Source organism: Seriola lalandi, unplaced genomic scaffold, assembly GCF_002814215.2.
Source record: "Seriola lalandi dorsalis isolate HSWRI2012SDOR001 ecotype SW California unplaced genomic scaffold, Sedor1 jcf7180002054952, whole genome shotgun sequence".
Classification (NCBI taxonomy): Eukaryota; Metazoa; Chordata; class Actinopteri; order Carangiformes; family Carangidae; genus Seriola; species Seriola lalandi.
In genome coordinates, this window is record NW_019525503.1 from 1,133,939 (window position 1) to 1,145,363 (window position 11,425).

The following is an 11,425-nucleotide window of genomic DNA, read 5'->3' on the forward strand; positions in this document are numbered from 1 at the left end:
GCGTCCATAGGAAGTTCTCAAACCACTTCTCAGCATAATCCATTCCTCGACCGTTAATTGCTACAGCACATTTGAACAGTCACAGTCAGCTAAATGCTGTGTGTCCGTGCTGTACTGTATCTTTTCTATCTGGAAGAAGTGTGTGTAGGAATGCATTAGTAAATGAATCATTGCTTGGAACTTAATGAACATATATCAACATCTGAAAAGAAGTTGTTCGAAATGTTTCTGTGGAGATTGAAATGCTTTTTGTGTTGTGACTCTGCATCGCCCTTAAAATCACAGTAACTGCTGTGACTCCAGCTGCCAGACCGAGCTACAAACGTGTCCGAGCCGGGGTTCAAGCGTACACACTTTACACAACATTTACTGTGAAACATTCCTTTAATTCTGCGTTTGGTTCTGGCAGATATCTATAGGAGCTGGTCCTTCTGCAAACACTGTGATAAACTGTATGGAAAAGATTTTCTGCAGCTCAGTGGCTGTGCAGCCGTGCAACGTGTATATATGTGTACATATGTATAATCTGTGTGTGTGTGTATGCGTGCGCGTGTATGTGTGTGTATGCATGGGTGTCGCCATCTTATGTGTGTGTGTCTTAGTTGTCCCAGATTTGAGAGTAGAGCTCATGGGCACTTAGCCTGTTCAAATGTGGGGCCCTTTACTAATTAAGTCCCAGAACAACTTCTTCCAAAATCTAACCGCAGGACTTCCACCCGACCTGTTTTTCAAAGAGTCTGTTTTGCCTTCCCTGGGCTACAAGTATACATCCGTATGCATGCAAAAGTGTGTGTGTGTGTGTGTGTGTGTGTGTGTGTGTGTGGGTGTGTGGATGATAATGAGGGGTGTGTTGTAGTTCAGCAATGTAAGTGAGAATCGCTGAATTTAGAATATATGTACAGAATGTAACAGAAGAGATTATGTGAAGACTGTGCACATGAACACATATTTCATGATGATGTGCACACATGCACACAGACTGTTTTTGTTGCTATAAATCCTCCTACATGCTGCAGGCCTGGCAGTCAGATCTCCTCCCTAACCCTGACCCGATCTTTGAACCGTGCTTATTAGAGGTGAATTAACTCCCTGACAGAGTCTGAAACAGATGCAGAAGTTAGTGCAGTTGCAGGTGGCCCACACAGTCATACATTTATGCAGAGACCACCCTTGTCGACACGACTAAAAGACAAATCTGCATAGCTGCAAGGGTCTGCAGTTATGCAGATGCCAGAGTAATAGTTTGGACTTCAGTGATAAAAAATAAAAAAATTCCCGCTCTCTGAGGGTGGTTATGTTTTGTGGGCTGACAGTGAGCCGCAACATAAATCTACCTTTGCTAACTGTGTTTAGTATAACACATATATTTAGTATATATATTATATAATAATATACACATGTATATTTAAGAAACCTAAAAGCCAGAAGAATACCTGTTTGCGTAAGTGAGTGCAGTGAGAGAGTCACCCACTTTAATGCGTCCTCTTCAGTTTCCATGCGCTGTGTAATCGAGTCAAAGCTCAACCAAAGTCCACAAAAGCACAAAGGCCTGTTTTTTACTGCTTTCTACTTTATTACAGAAAAGTGTTGATAGTTGAAAGAGAGAAGGGGAAGCAGGATGAGAGAGGCAGAAAACAGAGAGCGCGGGAGAGACCGAGGTGTAGGCGGACGAGGAGTCTGAGATGGGGGAGGGCCGTTGCCCTCCTCCCATAGCTCGCTTCCGTTGCCATGACGACATAATCTGTGGACAAGCAGAGCTGTTAAGGAGAGAAGGTTTGCGATGTACGCCAGGACGGCCTTGAACACACTGTCTGTGCATGTTAATGTGCGAGCTGAGGTACAGAGCAGAGGAAAAATGCGCACCGAGTTGATCTCTGCTGCTTAATCGTGTGGCAATGAGCTTTCTAAAGGAAAGATATGGACCATCAAACAATAGGCCATCCGTTCTGAATCTGAATAACAGCTGGCGTGATCATGCAGTAAAACTATGAGGTGTGTTTAGTGCTTAACTTAAAAAATAACATTTAGAGTTTGGAAGGGGTAATACTTTAGACTCTGGAACTAAACTAATGAGTCAGTCTTTTTGGAATCAAACTTGATATGAATATTTTATGAATAGATGTACTTTCTGAGTGAGGCAACAGAGTGACTAAAGACTGGAGTAATATATCAGTAATATATAGTAAATATATCTAAAATTTTGCCATAAAAGAAAAAAAACAGGCTACTGTGTGCTCCATTCGACATGCTGCTAGACGTTAATTTATCTTCAGCAACAAAAAGAATGACGAATTTCACCCCCGGCACAGGATCAATGTATAATCTGATTCAATTTATGTTTACAACAAATTGAGACAAATCAGGTTGTAAAAGCGTGATCAATCCAGACATTTAATGGGGATAAATTGAGCCAGTTTGTGGCATTATTTGTCACAGAATTAATCATTTTTATTTGTTAGATGAAACTTGATCCTTTTTCGCAATGATTTTTCTCCCAAAGCCTCATAACTCAAACATCAAGTGCCATTCCCCCGACCATGTTGTAAAACAAGCGCAGGGATTGTCCCCCAGAGCGCTGTTTAGTGCAGCCGGTTTGTGAACCTGCGGGGACGGATGCTGAGAGGGGAGGGATTCAATGTGAGTCACAAGGACTGCTCGTTCTCATACATACAAACATACACACACACACACACACACACACACACACACACACACACACCAATGCTCATTGCTTTGGGCAACATAGTCAGGCATTCAATCATTAGTGCTCAGCTAACCAGTAAATTAGTCAGTGTGCTAAGATAATATTTTCAGAACATGGCAAGAGGCCAAGTCATTCAGTTATAAAAGTATGCGATGCTGAATTTGATTAATTACTTTTTCAGCTTAGCTGGATTTTCCCAAAGAGAACAAAAACTGTAATGATAGTTTTAATGTAATTACCAGTTCAAATAATGTCTATTTAAGTATCTTCCCTTCCCTGTTTGCCTACATCTCTGTCTTTACTTTCATACTTTTTGGAGAAGACGTGGTGCCCCCCCCAGTCTAGTTATCAACAAGGTGCTAGGTCTAAACCCCGTCTCATTGCCCTCTGTCGACAGGCTGTTCCAGAGCGATAGAAAGGCAATCTCACCTGGCAGGTGGAGGTAGCGCCGGTTTGGAAGAGATCCCTGCAAAGCTGGAGCCAATAAGACCAGGGGGGTGACACAGACCCTCTCTGGGGGGGGGGGGCAGAGGCAGATATATGACACATACCCAAAATTGATTGCTAGGTTAAAGGGCAGCGTGGTGTTCAGTCTCTTCCTCTTTCTTCCAACCAAAGGCTTCTAACGTCACTGTCATCATTCATGTCTATCACATGCTTCTCTTGTCCTTAGCCATTCATCCTCCTTCCTTTTCTTTTACATCATCCTATTCAATTGAAAGGCCTTTAAAACTCAATAACACCTTGCTCTAAAATAAATAGAAAGAGATCATTATGCAAGACAGATATAATGTCTTAAACACAAGAAGAACACAGAAAACTGAAACAAAACTCATAACATTAGCTGTGATGTTTCCCCCATTTCACTGCCCTGCAGCTAATTTTCGTGACAAGCAGAAATGTAAATTGAGTTCAGCTGGAAGACTTACAAAGAAATTATTTCATGAACAAATTTACTCCAAGACATAAAAGATTAGATTTAAAAAAAATAAATAAATAAATAAACATCTCAAGAACTGAACCACCCCATCACAGTAAGTACTCTGCACTGGTTTTAGAAGGATGTAAACAGTCCTGTATGTGAAAAGGCTGATCACTTGATAACAGTGGTTGCTGAGTATTTTTTTTGGCACAGAGTAAAGAAGGAGCTCGGGGGGGGGGGTCACGCAGCAGACAAACCACTTCTTCTCAGAGTGTAATCCTCCTTCCCTCGCTCACAATCCTCCTCATCCTCCCTCCTGTCTCTCTGTACTCCAGCCTTTCTCTTCCCAGTTGACCTTATGCTTCTCCAAAGTGTTCAGTCACGGACCAGCTCCACCAGATTGACCTGGGCCCAGCGCTGTAGTGGTGCCTTAATTTATCGGCCTGTCCAGCAAAGGATAGATGCCCTGTGTTATAAAGTGACATGTGACACTATTCTTGAATATTTAGTTCACCCAAAAATGGGCCAGTGGTATTTGCACATTGTCACTTAACTTCTGCTGCTTGACTTCAGATGATATTCCTTATTCCTGAGTCCGTCCACACATGAGAATCAAACAACTTTTCTCTTACCTTGCAAGTAGTCTGTCGGCTAGTAATTTCTTTTGTAAACTGTGTCTTGGAACAAGTGATTTTCCACAGATGATGTGAGTCAGAGTGTGTCACCATGATTTGTCACAGAGCAGTTTGCAGATATAACTGGGGCCCGCACATGCCTAATGCATAAATATAAGACACATTCAACATGAAGCAAACATGGTGTTTCAGTCAGAGACAATGTTCTGAACAAACATTCAGGATGACACAGCCGATTTGCAAAATAAAAGTGTAGCCTACTTTTTGAACCCAGAGCATTTCAAGAAACGGTTCTCCCCAAAATGAAAATTCAGGCATTATCTGTCGAACAAATACTACCTGAAAGTCAAATTTACCTCATAGGATCTGTGGTGAGTTATACACCAACAAGGCAGGTAGGCAACAGGCGATATTTTCCTTCTCAGGATGAATTGGATGCATGACCCACCCTACTGTACAGTGTAAAGTAAATAAGTAAAAAAACAAAACAAATTGGATTGCAGCACATGAATGATGCTCAACAGAGTGAATCTAGAAGTGGTATATATACACACTGCTGACTGAAAAATAAGCAGGTATACCTGAGTATACCCTGCACTACGCAATTGCCTGAGCCTCATAGGTGCCAAGAGTGGCTGCTCAGTGGAATACATAACATCACCTTCCCCACTCGTACACACATACACCCACCGGCAAGCCAATTAACAAGAAGCATGCATGAAATTGAAAACATGGCAGCAATAACACACCTCTAAGCCGCCGGTAAACAAGGAGATTAAAAACATATGAATAAAGATATGCAATATATATATATATATATATATATGCAATATATATAATATATGAACCCCAACCCCAACAAACTGTCACTTGGATCTTTTCCTTTTGTCATCTTGACACAAAGTCAGAATCAACTGGGCCTACTCAGCATTTTTATACCTTTATACCGAGCTTTAATCTTAACCTACAATGCCAAATTTCTTCCAATATGCAAAAACACCAAATCAGTGCGTGCCGGCTTGTGAATCTATTGCATATGCAAAGCCCATGAATCAGGAAGCCATAATGTTTGGCGGTGACCAAACTAAGACATAAAAATGAGTCGTTTTCCCTGAGTGAGAGAGAGTGTCGCTCTCCAAGGTCCTGAAATCTTTCCTCTGGGCATTTTGGAAGAAGATATGCAATCACTCACACAACAACACACACGTCTGTCACCCCAAGAGACACCCCCACCCTCCACCCCCACCACCATCACCACCACTCCTGCAGAGAGGAGGAGTGAAGGAATGTATGGAGGGGTCATTGCATTCTGTGCGATATTGTTTCTGACAGCAGGAATTTACTTCGACAGGAGAAAGCCTCTGGGATGAAGGTGTGTCACATGTTCACTATATAGAATGCTGCAGTGCACATTTGCGTTTGTGCATGTGTGTGTGTCTGTAAATAGAGAAGTGCAAAGGTGAATTATCGTTACAGGATAAGAGATACCTTCAGAAAAATGTTAAAATGGAAAGTACATTTTTTTTCTCATTCACTCATACTCTCACTCTCTTCCTGTTTTCTTTTCTTCCTCTTTACCCTGCACTCCCTCTTTTTGTTTTCTTTTTCTCCTTCTCTGTTGCTCCATCTATCTCTCTCAGCCCTCATCGCCATCTGTGCGATAATAATGGCACACCAGTGGGAGTTCGACTGGTGTCTCTCTGACAGTAATAAACAAGGCTGATGCCGTGGCATGCTTTCATGGTGGGAGAAAATTAAACAGATAAGAGACTGCATATTATGGCTAGAAGGCGCCGCTTTCGGTGAGTGAATCCTCCAAGATGCAAAGAGGAGCACTCAGCATGGGTATGGAAAACAGAAGCTGGGGGGAAGCCAAGGAGGGAGCAAGACAAATATAAACCAGGAAACAGGCGATGAGGGTGCGTTTTCGCGGTGACATGGTGACTGAGAGGAGCTGAGTGTGAGTGATGGGAGCCAAACGACAGTAAGTCACTGTGTGCTGATTTAATTAGCACACAATGAAGGCTTAATGATCTTTTGGCACCTCAGTCGGGGTGTTATATAAAGGGAAGTCAAATTAGTGCAGAGGAATAAGCCATTATTTTTTCTGTTATTTTAATCATTCTTGATTTTTCATGATCTTGTGCTTGAACAGAAAAGAAAACAAATGGAACAGTGGCTTGTTTTTCTTGCTTCACAACGTCATAAACATGTTTGAATTAACAACGAACCGGCTTCATTCAGTCTATTTTAGCCTGTTGTTCCGGTTTTGGTTACAGCACATTTGGTTCAGTCTCGCTGCTCTTTTTGTTGAACCCACTGTTCGCTACCTGCCCAGCAGCAGACGGCAGACAGCAGCAAACTCTAACAAACTATTTTGTCGACGTGCAAATAGCCAAGTTGTTTTTGTGCCTAAACTTAGCTCATATTTACCATAGCATTGTCACACAACACTTTGTGGCGTATCTCCAGCTGCCATGGAGACACGGGAATATCAGAGGGTAGGGACAAATGACCTATATGATCGTTTAGGTTGGTGGACTTCAATGCAGAAGTGAACTAGTGTTTAGTGTTTAGATTAGTGAGATATTTCCTGGAATTGTGAATTTTCTCAAGCTGTCCTATCGATGCCGTCACATAACCTCTCCACCAACTTCTCAACTTCCCATCGATTTGTATTGACAAATTGTCAGTTTTAATTAGCAAGATTTAGCAAGTTTAATTGTGCAATTGCATTAGCTCACTCAGTTTGGTAAACAGCAGAGACTCTCCAATTAAGGCTGTGTCGCAAACATACACATATACTGTGTATGTGTGTTGTGAGTTGTTGTAGTGTTGCGATGATTTTGACAGAAAGTGACAGAAAGTGACAGGAAACTGAACGTTTTGGAGGTGCACTGCTGAGTGTAATCCACGAAAGCTTTAAATAATTGTCACATTTAACACAGTTCTGAAAAGTTATACTTAGACAAATTAGGATCATTAATCAGAGTGACGTTTTCCTGTGAATAACCCTCACAGCCTGTGGCAATTGGACCCTGACGGTGCCAACTGCAGGATTTTAAAGACGTTTGATAGAGAATATCCTGAAGCAGACAGAAATAATACAGTAAGAAGTCGAAGTATTTAATTATGTTATCATTTTTGTGATTTCCCTGAAGAGATGGCACTAATATTTGGCAGTGAGATATGTTTTGCACAACAGCAGCAGTGGCCATCAAGGAATAAAGCTTCAGCCATCATTGCATTTACAATACAAGAGGTTAGAATACGCCCAGCACCTGAGCAGCACTTCTTCTTCAGGCCCATGCCCCATTGCATCAAATAGAAATAGTAGCCTGTCCATCATTTTATGCACGTAACAATCTCCACCTCAATTAAAAATAAAGCTCTGTGGATTTGCATAATCTTACACAATACTGCTCAACATGAGTTTGGACCCCCTGGTAGGTCAGCGGGGTTTTAAAGGAAAAGAACTGATTTAATTATACAATCAAAATATTTAGAAGGACACCTCATAGTTAGCGGGAAATGTTGCTTGTGACTTAGAAGACGTGCACAAGGAAATAGCGAGATGCTCAGCGTGCAGTAAATCACTGACAGCCCTTTATGTTTTATAACAGTGAGGACGTGGCCGTACAGTCCCACAGAGTTTGGTGTAGTGGACTGCACTGTAGTATCTGGGAAATCAGGAGCGTTGTCATGGAATCGAAACACAGTGCGAGTCGGGCTAGTAAAGATAATTTCACTTCCTGCTGTGCCTTTTGAAGTGAGTGACAGCTCAGGGTGTATTTCATCATGTAACTGTAAGTGATGTAAATCAGTGAGTGGAGACATGGGAGGACATTTTTCTATTCCAACACCCACACGGTCAGCTCTTCTTTAGGAGGCGCATAACATACCATGATGCAGAACATGTGGTCATGTGTAAAAGCAATTTCTAGATGTGTGTGTGTGTGTGTGTGTGTGTGTGTGTGTGTGTGTGTGTGTGTGTGTGTGTGTGTGTGTGTGTGAAGAACACAACACACACGCACACACACATACAAATTGAAAATCTTTGACGGGTCTGCCAAACTTATCAGTGACGCCCTGAGGCAACAAAGAAGGAGACCTGACCATGACCTCATGGTGAAAGACAAAAGCAAGAGGCAGTGGACAGATGGGTTTATAGGGAGTGTGTGGCACATCAAAGGTTGAAGAATATTCCAGTAATATTCTCTATAATGATGTATACACACACACACACACACACAGGATGTGTACAGTAACAATACTCAGCAGTGAAGCAGAGGTGAAGTAAACTGAGGAGATAGAGAGAGGACACGGGGAGAAGAGGAGCGAGGAAGTGGACATGCAGTAATTTGGTGATGTTCCTAATCAAGGCATCCCTTTCAAGTCAGCAGGTTTGATGTGTTAATAGGATGCAAATGTATGCAAATGAACCCTCCTTTTCCCTCCAAAACTCTGACTGAGTTTGCATTGCATCCTCCACCAGGATGGAGAGCTCTGAATAAATACGTTAGAGAGCTTCGAGAAGTAGGATTGATTTTTTTTTTTTTCCTTTTTTAGAAAAAAAATGAGAGAAACTTTTAAGCTGGCCACAAAGACAGTATAATTTCCCATGCCTACCTTGGGGAATCTTTCCCCATTGACTGAACTCTGGCACAGAGGTGAATTTCAGCATGCAGGCACAGAGGCAGAGAAAATGAATGTGACAGTAAAAAAAAAAGAAGGAAGATGGAGAGTAAAATATATTTACATAAAGGATTGCTGAGGAAAGAAGAAAGGGAGGAAACGGAGAAAGAGCGACAGAGATTGAAAGAGACAGAGAGGTACAATAGGAAAGAGAGAATGACTAAAGACGAGCTGTGTCTGTAATATTAAGCAGGTCTGGAGTCCCAGTGCTACCTGGGAGCTGCACCAGCCTGCTGATGTATGTTTTTTACTGTAGTGCACTTCACTCTGAAACGGCAGCAGCGCCCCGAGCTCAGATACGTCTGTCTCCCGTATTCCGGCTAACAGGGAGCAGTCCTCCGTCATTGTGTTTTCTGAAGAGCGAGGCTTGATTACACACACGTGTGAAGAAACACGGAGCGCATGCAGACTATAGCGAGGCGCCCCACGCACGGCTGCGTGCCAAACAAGTCATAAGGACGGGATTCACACTTAATGTCTCCAATAAAGCAGCTCCGTCGTGCTCCTTCTCCACCCTTAAGTGTTCATGAATAATTAACACTTTCCCATTTCAAAATCCAGTCAAGGTCACCGCTACGCTGACACTCAAGCCAATGGCCATTTTGACATCTTCAACGAGAGGCCCTGTAATTGTCCTTTCAATCTGCCTTTTTTTCCAATTAGTGAAAATTACATTTAGAAGTCGCCAGTTGAACTGCTGCTGTTCCATCAGTGGTTTATTGTAACTAATCCGTTTCATGTGACTTTTATATAGTTCTTTATATGTAAAAAAAGATTGTTGTTGATGTGGTTGTGACTGAAAACACGACATCATCAGAAAACCTCCCTTTGCTGTTGACGATGGCGACATATCATCAAAAAGCTCCAGAACTTTCAAGCTCGTACTAAATGAAGCTACAGGCTGTCGGTCTTTCTATCAAGTGTTTTACATATGGTATAAATGGTCACGTGACTTCCTTTAACTATTAACTCAGCAGCCGAGGCAGATTCTCTGCAGGTTAAAAAGAAAAACGTGAAAGCTGTGTCAGTCTGTAAACTCTGAGTACCCACACTTGAGGTCTTGAGAGCTGAAGTGTGCATTCACACCCAGCTGCTGGGTAGTATAGGTAAGTGTGTGCCGCGTCTGAAAATATGTTTAGAAGAGTTAACCCACACTTGATGTGCACTTATAAAACAGTTTTAGAGCTATGAGCTTCCCACAATTCACTCTTCACTGTCAGACCTTTCACAACTCTCAAATTCAGACCAGCGTTACTTTTGCCACTGGGTGCAGGATTTACAGTTCCTTCACTTTGGCCTCTCAGTTCCTCGTATCAAGAAAAAGCCATGCGTGCTAACTTTTATTGTCTTTTGGACATAAAGCATTATAATAAAATAAAATAAAAAACATAACTGCACCTATTTAAACTGTTTTGACTTTGCAGTTGATGAACTGATGTCTCCATTCAAAGAGTAGAATTCCTGCAGCCTGTTTATGATGCAGAGGGAAAACGGGATTAAATGTCCTAAATTCCAACACATATTAATAGCAGCAATACTTGGATCAAAACAATCATGTAACATTTCATTAGTGCTTTTATAGAATCTGTGAGAATGAATAAACATCAGACATGAGTCATGGCGCTTAGTCATAACTTGTTTTTATTTCATTGGAGTCATGAAAGCTGAATCAGCTGAGAAACCTGAATGTTTCATAAATTAATGTTAGTGGCTGAAAATAGTGAAAAATACTGAAATCATTTGTTCCAATTTAATCAATAAATTAAAGAGACATCCCAGATTATTTCTAATCACTGCTCCCTAATCTGCATATAATGTGTTTCTTATTGCCTACAATAGTTTATGAGTGTGTGTATGTATCCGGGTGGGAGTGTAAGTGTGAGCGTGGGCGATGCTTTGATGCGTGTACATAAACACTGCTGGCTATAAAAAAGATAATCGTGTGCAGCAGAAAAATAGCCAATAATGGAGCCATTATTTTTCTTTCTCTTTCTTTTTTTTTTTTTTTTTTAGTTTTAGTACTGCGGGGCCACACCACTGCTGGAGACGCTATTTCAGGGTTTGTAACCCCACAATGCTTTGCTTCAGGCTGAGACTGAGCATATAGGAGTCTCTCCATCCTCCAGCTACAGTCATGTTGGCCGTGGGTTGAATCTGTCAATGGGATGTCATGATGTATTGTAGGTCTGCCCGTCCGTTTGTCAGCTTGTTACTGAGAGAAAGGAAGAACGCATGGGTGAGTGATGGAGTGAATGAAGGAGTGAGGGAGTTAGAGATAAGTGCGTGTGTGTGTGTGTGTGTGTGTGTGTGTGTTTCTGTGTGTGTGTGTGTGTGTGTGTTTGTGTGTGCACTTCTGTACACTCCTCTGATGTGAGTGGAAGAGTGGGAGAGAGAGAGGTGGAGCAGTATCACAGAGAGAGGAGAGGAGGACAAATGAAGTGCAAGGGTGGAGGTGGAGGTGGTGGGGTT

At 41.9% G+C, this 11,425-nt stretch overlaps 1 protein-coding gene across 1 annotated transcript in view; it reads left to right on the top strand.

The window, feature by feature from the left end:
• nrg3a (neuregulin 3a) overlaps positions 1–11,425 on the top strand; it is a 333,808-nt gene that overhangs the window by 211,816 nt on the left and 110,567 nt on the right. The window lies entirely within an intron of this gene.